This window comes from Salmo salar, chromosome ssa01 (assembly GCF_905237065.1).
Source record: "Salmo salar chromosome ssa01, Ssal_v3.1, whole genome shotgun sequence".
NCBI lineage: Eukaryota > Metazoa > Chordata > Actinopteri > Salmoniformes > Salmonidae > Salmo > Salmo salar.
Window position 1 is genome coordinate 140,132,648 of NC_059442.1, and position 13,204 is coordinate 140,145,851.

The 13,204-nt window shown below is 45.2% G+C and overlaps 1 long non-coding RNA gene across 1 annotated transcript in view; it reads right to left on the reverse strand.

Moving 5' to 3' along the window:
* Window positions 1–251: 251 nt before the first annotated feature.
* Window positions 252–13,204, reverse strand: part of LOC106565898 (uncharacterized) — a 57,906-nt gene continuing 44,953 nt past the window's right edge. The window contains exons 3-4 of the long non-coding RNA XR_001319757.2: window positions 465–628; window positions 252–352 (exon numbers count right to left, since the gene is read on the reverse strand). This is a non-coding gene — a long non-coding RNA (uncharacterized lncRNA). The remainder of the gene's footprint in view (window positions 353–464; window positions 629–13,204) is intronic.

Consider the following 13,204-nt stretch of genomic DNA (forward strand, 5'->3'; position numbering starts at 1 on the left):
ACAATGTTAATCATTGTGAAATAGTGTTAAAACAAGTCACATTGCTCTAAAATAATCATTCCTTTAAACTGGAGTATAAAAATCTAAAAGCCCCAACAGTTTGCTTTTTGGCTACTTTTATTTCACAATAAATGTCAACTAATGAGAGAGGAGATGCAGTACATGAAGGTAGTGTATTCTACTGTTAATCAGTCCATCAACACTATATTTGATAGTCAGTAATGGAGTTAGAGATAAGTACTCACCAAAACAGTAGTGCTGGTTTGGTAGTAGCCCTCCACCTAGAGGATGAGGTGATCCCCATGCAAGTTGGTGCTGCTGCTGCCATTCCCTATATGTTGCTCTACAGAGACTAGAAGAAGAGACAGAGATATAATGAGGGAAGAGTTAGATAAACAGGGGGAATGAGACTTTACAGACAGACGACTGAAGGAAATGTGTGTGTGTGTAAGTGTTCTGCTCACCCACAAAGTGCTGGGTTAGGCCAACCAGGAGCCCCACTACCAGGTTGAAGCCATTTCTTGGACTTTAGGGGTCACTCAGCAACAGGGTTCCAGCCAGTGGGGGGCCAAACGAGGTACATGCTGGTGCTCCCCATACAAGTTGGTGCTGCTGCCATTCCCCATCACTACATAACAGAGACAGAGAGTAGAGGAACATACAGAGATATAATGAGGGATGAGTTAGAGAAACAGGGGGAATGAAACTTTACAGACAGACGACTGAAGGAAGCGTTTAAAAGTTACTCACCCTGCTTTTTTCTTGTGTTTAGCAAACTCCCTGCCCGTATACAGAGCACTCTCCTCCTGCTGTGAACTGCCACTCTGTCTGTCTCTCTCTGTCCTTTTTTGTTCCACAGATCCAAACTATTCAAATTAAATTGAACTGTTTACAGTATGTTTCCTCTCTTCTTTAAGATAAGAGGGTTGTCCTCATCTACCTCAGCCTGCTGTGCTGAGTAGATGTCAGTGGTGAAAAATGAGAGCATCCTTGCTGACGGCCTGAATTTGTGGCAGTATATGTTGTTCCTTTGCATGTGGGCTCGGTCTCTCATGATGTTCTCATGGGATCTTTCCTGCATTCTGTTTCTCAGCTTGTTTGTTATCAATGCCATCTGGGAGAAGTCACATTCAACAACAGAATTGCTGATTGGCAAAGAAAGCATGGAGAGAGCAACATTTCCAAGTTCCTGAAAATCTTTCTCCCCCACAGCATCAGTCTGTTTAGCCACCTCTAACCAGAACCCTTCTATTTTACTGTCTTCTTTGTTGGACCCTTCTTGAGTGTGGATCACTCTCCATTGTCGGTCAGCCTTTCCAGGATCTCCTTTGAAGAGAGGGAAGAAGGAGAAATCATCTCGACGTGACTGAGCACAATGCTCAGGGAGAGAGACTTGAGTGCCTCCAACTGTTTGTTGTTATCCAGAAGTCTCTTCTTGATCTCCCTTGTCAGAACTACCATGTTGTCTATGCACCAGCTTTTCATGTCCTCTACTATTTGTGGGTCTATTCCTCTGGATTCAGAGAGGGCAAGGCGGAACTGAACCCCGAAGTCCACAGTCTCGTGCGGCAGGCGAATCTCATCTGTCAAGTCGAATTCCATGAGTTCGCTCCAGGTGTGGAATTCTTGTGGCGCCATGACTTGCTCCACAAGAAAGCAGTAGAATGTAATTAGATCTGATTTTCAGAGTTTTCCTGGATTGGCTGAGTCTTGCTGGAAAAGTTTGTTGATCTTGTTCAACTCTCCCCCACAATTGGCTGCAGAAACATCAGGTACACAAAGTTGGCTGGGTCAGTGTACATCTGGTAAAGTAGCTCTGCCGCATATTATCTCTCACTGTCTTCGGTGATCTGAAAATGCAGTTTCAGCTCATCATACTGTTAAAGTATCCGATTGACATACTCACTGATTGCAAGCCATCTGGTGTCAGAGAGTTTTAATATCTTCAGAGGGGCTTCATCAACACTGATGGTGGTGTATATGTCCTCATATTTCGAGAGTCGCTGGGTGGCATTGGAAAACCATGAATGTGTGTGTGACACCATACAGTATATTCAACATTTGGAAGAACATTCACTACTTTGCAGGCACAGAGTTGACGGGAATGACATACACATTTAATGTAGACTATATTCAGATTCTGTGCTTGAAGTCTTGTCAGGACAGAATTGTTTTTGCCACACTGTGGGCTGCGGGGGTCAGAAACATTTTTGTCAGCTGGTGATTGTCGGTAATTGACCATTAACTAACAAACACATTTAGCATCTCCTGGCTTCCACACTGGCCTACACGCAACTGATGCAGACCCTTTGGAACATCTACATTTTAAAAATACTAATAAATCCATGTAATATAGCCTACACCTTCACAATAAATACATTATTTATTTTAGACAGGTCTAAAGAAACATGATATGAAGAAAATGTTGTCTATTTCAGAAGAACAGAATAGCATACTCTGAGTTGTCCTTATGTTAGGTCCTGATCTGGCTATGCCAAATGGCTGTGGGCTACACTAGTTTTGCAGACAAGATTTGGTTAGAATTCCGTGGCATTATTTTATAGAATGAAGAATACAACTGAACAAAGCTGAATAAAATAGAAATTATATTTTCTCCAAACGATTTGAGGGAGTGTGCACAGTTAACAAAGAAATAGGTCCTCCTATATGCTTAATTTAGAGTTATTAATATAACTTCAGTTGTTCTACAAACGTTGGGCTATATGTTTTGATTTTAGTACATTGTAAAGCTGCATGACTCTATTGATGATTTGGAAAAAAGTTGCTTAAAAAGGCATGAGTTCTGCTTTGTTTTTTGCACAGGCTGTACACACATCTCTCATTCACATTTTGACATGCACTTGATAATGCCTCGAATTTCCCGGTGGCATCCCCTGTCTGTGGCCGTAATGCACCCTAAAACAATTAATGCCTTTTGCGGCCAGTGGCTGTTGTGCCCTTGGCCCGGAGTGCTGCGTTGTGCACTTCTCCCTGAGAGCTGCACACTCCAAAGCACCTCTCACTCACATGGCTCTCAATCACGTGATCAGGACTTTCTCACAGGCTACAAGTGAAGACAGACACATCAGGGACACACCTGTGCACGCCCTTATCCATATCCGAAGTGCATATTGAAGATACTGGAAGAACTGTCAACATTTACTTTTCATTAGCCAACAAAATGAGTAGGCCTAACGAACAGCAAAAGCACTAGCCTATGTCAATCTACTGTCCCCCAAAGTACAAAAGTTCACCTATTCTATTCTGTGCGATAAATAAATACTCCATAGTCTGGGACAGTTGTGGGATGCGATAGATCTCAAATTAATACAACCACTAGCATCTAAAACACTTTTTTACGTAATTTGGCTGAAACAACAGATCAGAACTTTTAGCCTACATTTACATTTAAGTCATTTAGCAGACGCTCTTATCCAGAGCGACTTACAAACTGGTGCATTCACCTTATGATATCCAGTGGAACAACCACTTTACAAAAGTGCATCTAAATCTTTTAAGGGGGGGGTTAGAAGGATTACTTTATCCTATCCTAGGTATTCCTTAAAGAGGTGGGGTTTCAGGTGTCTCCGGAAGGTGGTGATTGACTCCGCTGTCCTGGCGTCGTGAGGGAGCTTGTTCCACCATTGGGGTGCCAGAGCAGCGAACAGTTTTGACTGGGCTGAGCGGGAACTGTGCTTCCTCAGAGGTAGGGAGGCGAGCAGGCCAGAGGTGGATGAACGCAGTGCCCTTGTTTGGGTGTAGGGCCTGATCAGAGACTGAAGGTACGGAGGTTCCGTTCCCCTCACAGCTCCGTAGGCAAGCACCATGGTCTTGTAGCGGATGCGAGCTTCAACTGGAAGCCAGTGGAGAGAGCGGAGGAGCGGGGTGACTTGAGAGAACTTGGGAAGGTTGAACACCAGACGGGCTGCGGCGTTCTGGATGAGTTGTAGGGGTTTAACCTGTTAGGGCTAGGGGGCAGTATTGACACGGCTGGATAAAAAAACATACCCGATTTAATCTGGTTACCACTCCTACCCAGTAACTAGAATATGCATATACTTATTACATATGGATAGAAAACACCCTAAATTTTCTAAAACTGTTTGAATGGTGTCTGTGAGTATAACAGAACTCATTTGGCAGGCAAAACCCTGAGACATTTTCTGACAGGAAGTGGATACCTGATGTGTTGTATTACCTTTAAACCTATCCCATTGAAAAACACAGGGGCTGAGGAATATTTTGGCACTTCCTATTGCTTCCACTAGATGTCACCAGCCTTTACAAAGTGTTTTGAGTCTTCTGGAGGGAGATCTGACCGAACAAGAGCCATGGAACGATGATGGCCCATTAGACACCTGGCGCGCGAGTTCATGTTGGGTACCCTCGTTCCAATACGTTATAAAAGAGTATGCATTCGTCCACCTTGAATATTATTCATGTTCTGGTTAAAAAAGGCCCTAATGATTTATGCTATACAACGTTTGACATGTTTGAACGAACGTAAATATATTTTTTCCCCTCGTTCATGACGAGAAGTCCGGCTGGCTTAGATCATGTGCTAACAAGACGGAGATTTTTGGACATAAATGATGAGCTTTTTTGAACAAAACTACATTCGTTATGGACCTGTGATACCTGGAAGTGACATCTGATGAAGAGAATCAAAGGTAATGGATTATTTACATAGTATTTTCGATTTTAGATCTCCCCAACATGACGTCTAGTCTGTATCGCAACGCGTATTTTTCTGGGCGCAGTGCTCAGATTATTGCAAAGTGTGATTTCCCAGTAAGGTTATTTTTAAATCTGGCAAGTTGATTGCGTTCAAGAGATGTAAATCTATAATTCTTTAAATGACAATATAATATTTTACCAATGTTTTCTAATTTTAATTATTTAATTTGTGGTGCTGACTTGACTGCCGGTTATTGGAGGGAAACGATTTCCTCAACATCAATGCCATAGTAAAACGCTGTTTTTGGATATAAATATGAACTTGATAGAACTAAAAATGCATGCATTGTCTAACATAATGTCCTAGGAGTGTCATCTGATGGAGATTGTAAAAGGTTAGTGCATCATTTTAGCTGGTTTTATGGTTTTGGTGACCCTGTCTTTGAATTGACAAAACATTACACACAACTCTTGTAAATGTACTGTCCTAACATACTCTAAATTTATGCTTTCACCGTAAAACCTTTTTGAAATCGTAAAACGTGGTTAGATTAAGGAGATGTTTATCTTTCAAAGGGTGTAAAATAGTTGTATGTTTGAAAAATTTGAATTTTGACATTTATTTGGATTCAAATTTGCCGCTCTTGAAATGCACCTGCTGTTGATGGAGTGCACCACGGGTGGCACGCTAGCGTCCCACCTAGCCCATAGAGGTTAATGGCACAGGCAGGGAGCCCAGCCAACAGCGAGTTGCAGTAATCCAGAAGGGAGATGACAAGTGCCTGGATTAGGACCTGCGCCGCTTCCTGTGTGAGGCAGGGTCATACTCTGCGAATGTTGTAGAGCATGAACCTACAGGATCGGGTCACCGCCTTGATGTTAGTGGAGAACGACACGGTGTTGTCCAAGGTCACGCCAAGGTTCTTAGCACTCTGGGAGGAGGACACAATGGAGTTGTCAACCGTGATGGCAAGATCATGGAACGGGCAGTCCTTCCCCGGGAGGAAGAGCAGCTCCGTCTTGCCGAGGTTCAGCTTGAGGTGGTGATCCGTCATCCACACTGATATGTCTGCCAGACATGCAGAGATGCGATTCGCCACCTGGTTATCAGAAGGGGGAAAGGAGAAGATTAATTGTGTGTCGTCTGCATAGCAATGATAGGAGAGACCATGTGAGGATATGACAGAGCCAAGTGACTTGGTGTATAGCGAGAATAGGAGAGGGCCTAGAACAGAGCCCTGGGGGACACCAGTGGTGAGAGCACGTGGTGCGGAGACAGATTCTAGCCACGCCACCTGGTAGGAGCGACCTGTCAGGTAGGACGCAATCCAAGCGTGAGCCGCGCCGGAGATGCCCAACTCGGAGAGGGTGGAGAGGAGGATCTGATGGTTCACAGTATCAAAGGCATCAGATAGGTCTCGAAGGATGAGAGGAGAGAGAGTTAGCTTTAGCAGTGCGGAGAGCCTCCGTGACACAGAGAAGAGCAGTCTCAGTTGAATGACCAGTCTTGAAACCTGACTGATTTGGATCAAGAAGGTCATTCTGAGAGAGATAGCAAGAGAGCTGGCCAAGGACTGCACGTTCAAGAGTTTTGGAGAGAAAAGAAAGAAGGGATACTGGTCTGTAGTTTTTGACATCGGAGGGATCGAGTGTAGGTTTTTTCAGAAGGGGTGCAACTCTCACTCTCTTGAAGACGGAAGGGACTTAGCCAGCGGTCAAGGATGAGTTGATGAGCGAGGTGAGGTAAGGGAGAAGGTCTCCGGAAATGGTCTGGAGAAGAGAGGAGGGGATAGGGTCAAGCGGGCAGGTTGTTGGGCGGCCGGCCGACACAAGACGCGAGATTTCATCTGGAGAGAGAGGGGAGAAAGAGGTCAAAGCACAGGGTAGGGCAGTGTGAGCAGGACCAGCGGTGTCGTTTGACATAGCAAACGAGGATCGGATGTCGTCGACCTTCTTTTCAAAATGGTTGACGAAGACATCCGCAGAGAGGGAGGAGGGGGGGGGGGAGGATTCAGGAGGGAGGTGAAGGTGGCAAAGAGCTTCCTAAAGTTAGAGGCAGATGCTTGGAATTTAGAGTGGTAGAAAGTGGCTTTAGCAGCAGAGACAGAAGAGGAAAATGTAGAGAGGAGGGAGTGAAAGGATGCCAGGTCCGCAGGGAGGCGACTTTTCCTCCATTTCCGCTCGGCTGCCCGGAGCCCTGTTCTGTGAGCTCGCAATGAGTCGTCGAGCCACAGAGCAGGAGGGGAGGACCGAGCCGGCCTGGAGGATAGGGGACATAGAGAGTCAAAGGATGCAGAAAGGGAGGAGAGGAGGGTTGAGGAGGCAGAATCAGGAGATAGGTTGGAGAAGGTTTGAGCAGAGGGAAGAGATGATAGGATGGAAGAGGAGAGAGTAGCGGGAGAGAGAGAGCGAAGGTTGGGACGGCGCAATACCATCCGAGTAGGGGCAGAGTGAGAAGTGTTGGATGAGAGCGAGAGGGAAAAGGATACAACGTAGTGGTCGGAGACTTGGAGGGGAGTTGCAATGAGATTAGTGGAAGAACAGCATCTAGTAAAGATGAGGTCAAGCGTATTGCCTGCCTTGTGAGTAGGGGGGGAAGGTGAGAGGGTGAGGTCAAAAGAGGAGAGGAGTGGAAAGAAGGAGGCAGAGTAATGAGTCAAAGGTAGACGTGGGGAGGTTAAAGTCACCCAGAACTGTGAGAGGTGAGCCATCCTCAGGAAAGGAACTTATCAAGGCGTCAAGCTCATTGATGAACCCTCCAAGGGAACCTGGAGGGCGATAAATGATAAGGATGTTAAGCTTGAAAGGGCTGGTAACTGTGACATCATGGAATTCAAAGGAGGCGATAGACAGATGGGTCAGGGGAGAAAGAGAGAATGTCCACTTGGAAGAGATGAGGATCCCAGAAGCTCTCGGGGTGTGCGAGAACACGTGGGCAGACGTGGAGAGAACAGTAGGAGGAGCAGTGTTATCTGTGGTAATCCATGTTTCCGTCAGCGCCAAGAAGTCGAGGGACTGGAGGGTAGCATAGCCAGAGATGAACTCTGCCTTGTTGGCCGCAGACCGGCAGTTCCAGAGGCTGCCGGAGACCTGGAACTCCACGTGGGTCGTACGCGCTGGGACCACCAGGTTAGAGTGGCAGCGGCCACGCGGTGTGAAGCGTTTGTATGGCCTGTGCAGAGGGGCGAGAACAGGGATAGACAGACACATAGTTGACAGGCTACAGAAGAGGCTACGCTAATGCAAAAGAGATTGGAATGACAAGTGGACTACACATCTCGAATGTTCAGAAAGTTAAGCTTACGTTGCAAAAATCTTATTGACTAAAATGATTAAAATGATACAGTACTGCTGGCTGGTGAAGTAGGCTAGCTAGCAGTGGCTGCGTTGTTGACTTTGTTTGAAAGTGTAGCTGGCTAGGTAACCTCGATAGTTTCAGTACTACACCTTATCATGATACAAAGGCAACTATGTAGCTAGCTAACATAACACTAATCAAGACATTCCTTTGTAATGTATTTAGTTTCTACAATGCTGCTCGTCGGTAATAGTTGGCTAGGTTTGGAAATGGCGTCGCAGGGGACGAAAACAGCTGGCCAGCTAACCTCGATAATTACTCTAAACTACACAATTATCAAACTATGACAAACTATGACAAAGACAACTTATTGACTAAAACGAAACAGTACTGCTGGCTGGTAAAGTAGGCTAGCTAGCAGTGGCTGCGTTGTTGACTTTGTTTGAAAGTGTAGCTGGCTAGGTAACCTCGATTGTATCATGGTAAGGTGTAGCACTGAAACTAAGGCAACTATGTAGCTAGCTAACACTAGCTAACCTGGCTAGCTAACCTCGATAATTACTCTAAACTACACAATTATCTTAGATACAAAGACAGCAAAGACAACTATGTAGCTAGCTAACACTACACTAATCAAATCGTTCCGTTGTAATGTATTAGTTTTTACAGTGCTGCTAGTCGGTAGAAGTTGGCTAGCTAGCTAGCAGTGTTGACTTAGTAGGAGAAAAGTGGCGCGGCGCGGCGGACGAAAATAGCTGGCTAGTTAACCTCGATAATTACTCTAAACTACACAATTATCTTAGATACAAAGACAGCAAAGACAACTATGTAGCTAGCTAACACTACACTAAGCTTAAAATGTTGATAAACTATTTGGCTTTTTCTTCACATTCCAAGCGCAGAAATGTGCAGATGGCAGTAGGCTATAATAATGTTCCATCAATGGGAAAACACCATTATCAAAAGTGACAGCAAATGTGATTATGCATGTAATGCTTATTATAAAGGTGCATTTTTATGGTGAAAATTATCTTGCCCAAATTTGAAACTCTTGTGCTGCTCATGTTTTCCAGTTAGGCTTTACACCCCTTGTAAAGCGGATTCATGTAAAGCTACCTTAGTTCTATCAACACATTGACTGTAGTACTCGTTTAGGAAAACACTAGACCACTGCTACTCGCCTTTTTGAGATGCCTACAAGGCCCTCCACCGCCCGACCTTCTGCAAATCAGATCACAACTACATTTTGCTCCTCCCTTCCTATAGGCAGAAACTTAAACAGGAAGTACCAGTGCTGAGGTCTATTCAACGCTGGTCTGACCAGACGGAATCCATGCTACAAGATAATTTTTATCACGCGGACTGGGATATGTTGACTGAGTTCATCAGGAAGTGTATAGGGGATGTCGTTACCATGGTGACTATTAAAACCTACCCAAACCAGAAACCGTGGATAGATGTCAGCATTCACGCAAAACTGAAAGCGCGAACCACCGCATTTAGTCATGGCAAGGTGACTGGGAATATGGTTGAATACAAACCGTGTAGTTATTCCCTCCATAAGGCAATGAAACAGGCAAAATGTCAGTACAGAGACAAAGTGGAGTCACAATTCAACGGCTCCAACACGAGACGTATACCGCAGGGTCTACAGACAATCACTGACTACAAAGGAAAAACCAGCCACGTCACGGACACCAACATCTTGCTCCCAGACAAGCTAAACACCTTCTTTGCCCCCTTTGAGGATAACACAGTACCCCCAACACGGCCTGCAACCAAGGACTGTGGGTTCTCGTTCTCTGTGGTCGACGTGAGTAAGATATTTAAGCGTGTTAACCCTCGCACAGCTGACGGCCAAGACGGCATACCTAACCGCATCCTCAGAGCATGCGCAAGACCAGCTGGCTGGTGTGTTTACGGACATATTCAATCTCTCCTTATCCCAGTCTGCTGTCCCCACTTGCTTCAAGATGTTCACCATTGCTTTCTTGGGTACAGGAACAAAGGTAACTGAACTAAATGACTACCACCCTGTAGCTCTCACTTCTGTCATTATGAAGTCCTTTGAGAGGCTGGTTAAGGATCGTATCACCTCCACCTTAGCTGACACCCTAGACCCACTTCAATTTGCTTACCATCCCAATTGATCCACAGATGATGCAATCGCCATCGCACTGCACACTGCCCTATCCCATCTGGACAAGAGGAATACCTATGTCAGAATGCTGTTCATTGACTGTAGCTCAGCCTTCAACACCATAGTACCCTCCAAGCTCATCATTAAGCTTGGTGCCCAGGGTCTGAATCCCGCCTTGTGTAACTGGTTCCTGGACCTTCTGACGGGCAGCTCCCAAGGGGTGAAGGTAGGAAACAACACCTCCACTTCGCTGATCCTCAACACATGGGCCCCACAATGGTGCGTGCTCAGCCCCCTCCTGTACTCCCTGTTCACCCATGGCTACGTGGGCACGCATGCCTCCAACTCATTCATCAAGTTTGCAGACGACACGACAGTAGTAGGCCAACAATGACAAGACAGCTTAGAGGGAGGAGGTGAGGGCACTCGGAGTGTGGTGTCAGGAAAACAACCTCTCCCTCAACGTCAACAAAACAAAGGAGCTGATTGTGGACTTCAGGAAACAGCAGAGGGAGCACGCCCCTACCCACATCGACAGGACAGCAGTAGAGAAGGTGGAAAGCTTCAAGTTCCTTGGCACACACATCACTGATAATCTGAAATGGTCCACCCACACAGAGAGTGTGGTGAAGAAGGCACAACAGCCTCTTCAAGATCAGGAGGATGAAGAAATGTAGAAACTTTTACAGATGCACAATTGAGAGCATCCTGTCGGGCTGTATCAACGCCTGGTATGGCAACTGCACAGGACTCTCCAGAGGGTGGTGCGGCCTCCCCAACACATCACCGGGGGCACACTTCCTGCCCTCCAGGACACCTACAGCACCCGATGTCACAGGAAGGCCAAAAAGATCATCAAGGACATCAACCACCCAAGCCACGGCCTGCTCACCCCGCTATCATCCAGAAGGCAAGGTCAATACAGGTGCATAAAAGCTGGGACCGAGAGACTGAAAAACAGCTTCTATCTCAAGACCATCAGACTGTTAATTAAATAGCCATCACTAGCCGGCTACCACTTAGAGGCTGCTGCCTTATATACATGGACATGGAATCACTGGCCACTTTAATAGTGGAACACTAGTAACTTTAATCATGTTTACGTACTGCTTTGCTCATCTCATATGTATATACTGTATTCTACTGTATTTTATTCAATGCCACTCCGACATTGTTCGTCCTAATATTTAAGTATTTCTTAATTCCATTATTTTACTTATAGATTGGTGTATTGTTGTGAATTGTTAGATATTACTGCACTGTTGGAGCTAGGAACAAAAGCATTTCGCTACACCCGCAATAACATCTGCAAAAGATATGTATGTGACCAATAAAATGTGATTGGATTTGATGTGCTTAATTTTAAGAAGTTATTTGGCCACTTTAGTTTGTTTTGATTTAGAATGGACCATTATCTTGCACCCAACTCGAAACAGGCGCAGTGGGAAAAAATACAGGTCATCTATGCACGTAAATAACGAATGGAGGATGCTTTTCCCGTGGTTCCTTTTCATGCCAACCAGGTAGGCTATACTCCTGTTGTAAAGATAAGCAATGTGCTTAATATTAGGAAAGTTGAAAAATAAATATATTAGGCATAGCCTATTGAAAGCTGATGGAATTGCACAGCCTTTAGAAATGTTGCGCAACATGAGCTCATGGGCTCTCATGAAGTGTTTGATACATTTTTTGATTACATTTGCATTGATGTCAGCGTGATGAAAGGGACAATAGAGTGCTGCGTACCAGGCAGTTAGCAGGTTTGGTAGGCTACTAATGACCATCAGGAATATCAGAGCTTGGAGAAGCCTAATTACCGTGACTAAATGGTCACGTGGAATTTGACTGCCATTATGACTCGTGACCGCCGGTGTGGCGGTAATACGGTCACCGCAACAGCCCTAGTCACACATTGTATTGCAGCCATCTGTGGCTAGACCGATGAAGTTATCACTGGGCAATTTACTGTAATCAAGAAACTTGAACAAGACATTGCCAATAGTCAGTGACTTACCAGCTGGAATGTTGATTATTCCTCCAAATGTGCTTATGGTTCTTGCTGCGGTATCTTATCACCACCCACAGTTGCTTCTTGGTGGTGACATCAGTACTTTCGTCAATAATCAAATGAGTAAGACTCATTCCCAATGTCCTTTATTAGCTCCTCGTGTACTGCAGACTCTATAACTGCATTTCTGAGGGCTGTGCATTTTGTTCTGTGGATATTGATTCCTTTCTTTGCAATGTCTTCAACAACACATCCCAGGTGATTTACATTTGCAATGCTGGAGTGGCATGCAATATGTGCATCCATCTGTAACTATGATCGTTTAACTGTGTTATTCTCTCTTACAAACGTTGTTCCTGTGTCAAACAATGTTCTTGCATTAGAAAATAGAGCAGCATTTCTCCGTTTGTGCATGAGAAATAAGATTGGCGTGGTGGGCTCACATTTCTGATTTGCAATACCTACAGTAAGCTTTTCTGTCATCTCCTGGGATGCTCTTAATCCATTCCATTATACCCTGTTTTCTTTCCCAGTGTTTGCAAAATGGTGCCCATATTTTGCCCATTTACCTGGCCTTCTGATAGTAGAATTGTGTCTAGCGAGTAAAATCGGTTCATTTCTCTGTCCTCACCTTCGAGCCACTGCACGTTGCTCTCTCTCTCCTCTGACTTCAACTTTCTGCCCATTGTTAGCTAGCTAGCTACATACCCAGAGAGCAAGGACAGTGTTCAACCCTCTCTCCCCCTCTCTCTCTGAAACTGTTGGATGATTCTTTCTCAGTTTCTCTCCCTTGCTGTAATGACTGCGGGTGGTCAGGATACAAAGATAATAATTTTGAGGAAGAAGTATGATGCTAGCTAGCTGTTTGTTGTGTAATCTCACATCGCCTGTCATGATATACGCACATGCTGCTCTCCTCTCACTGACGTGACTCAGCTGAGCTGTCTGCTGCAGCAGAAGCGCTCTCTGTCTCAACAGTACTACACACACACACACACACACCCTCCGGCCCGCCCCTGCCTTCCAATGACTGTATATGAAGCTCCTTCCCTGCCACCACTCACTCATTCAGCAGCCTGCC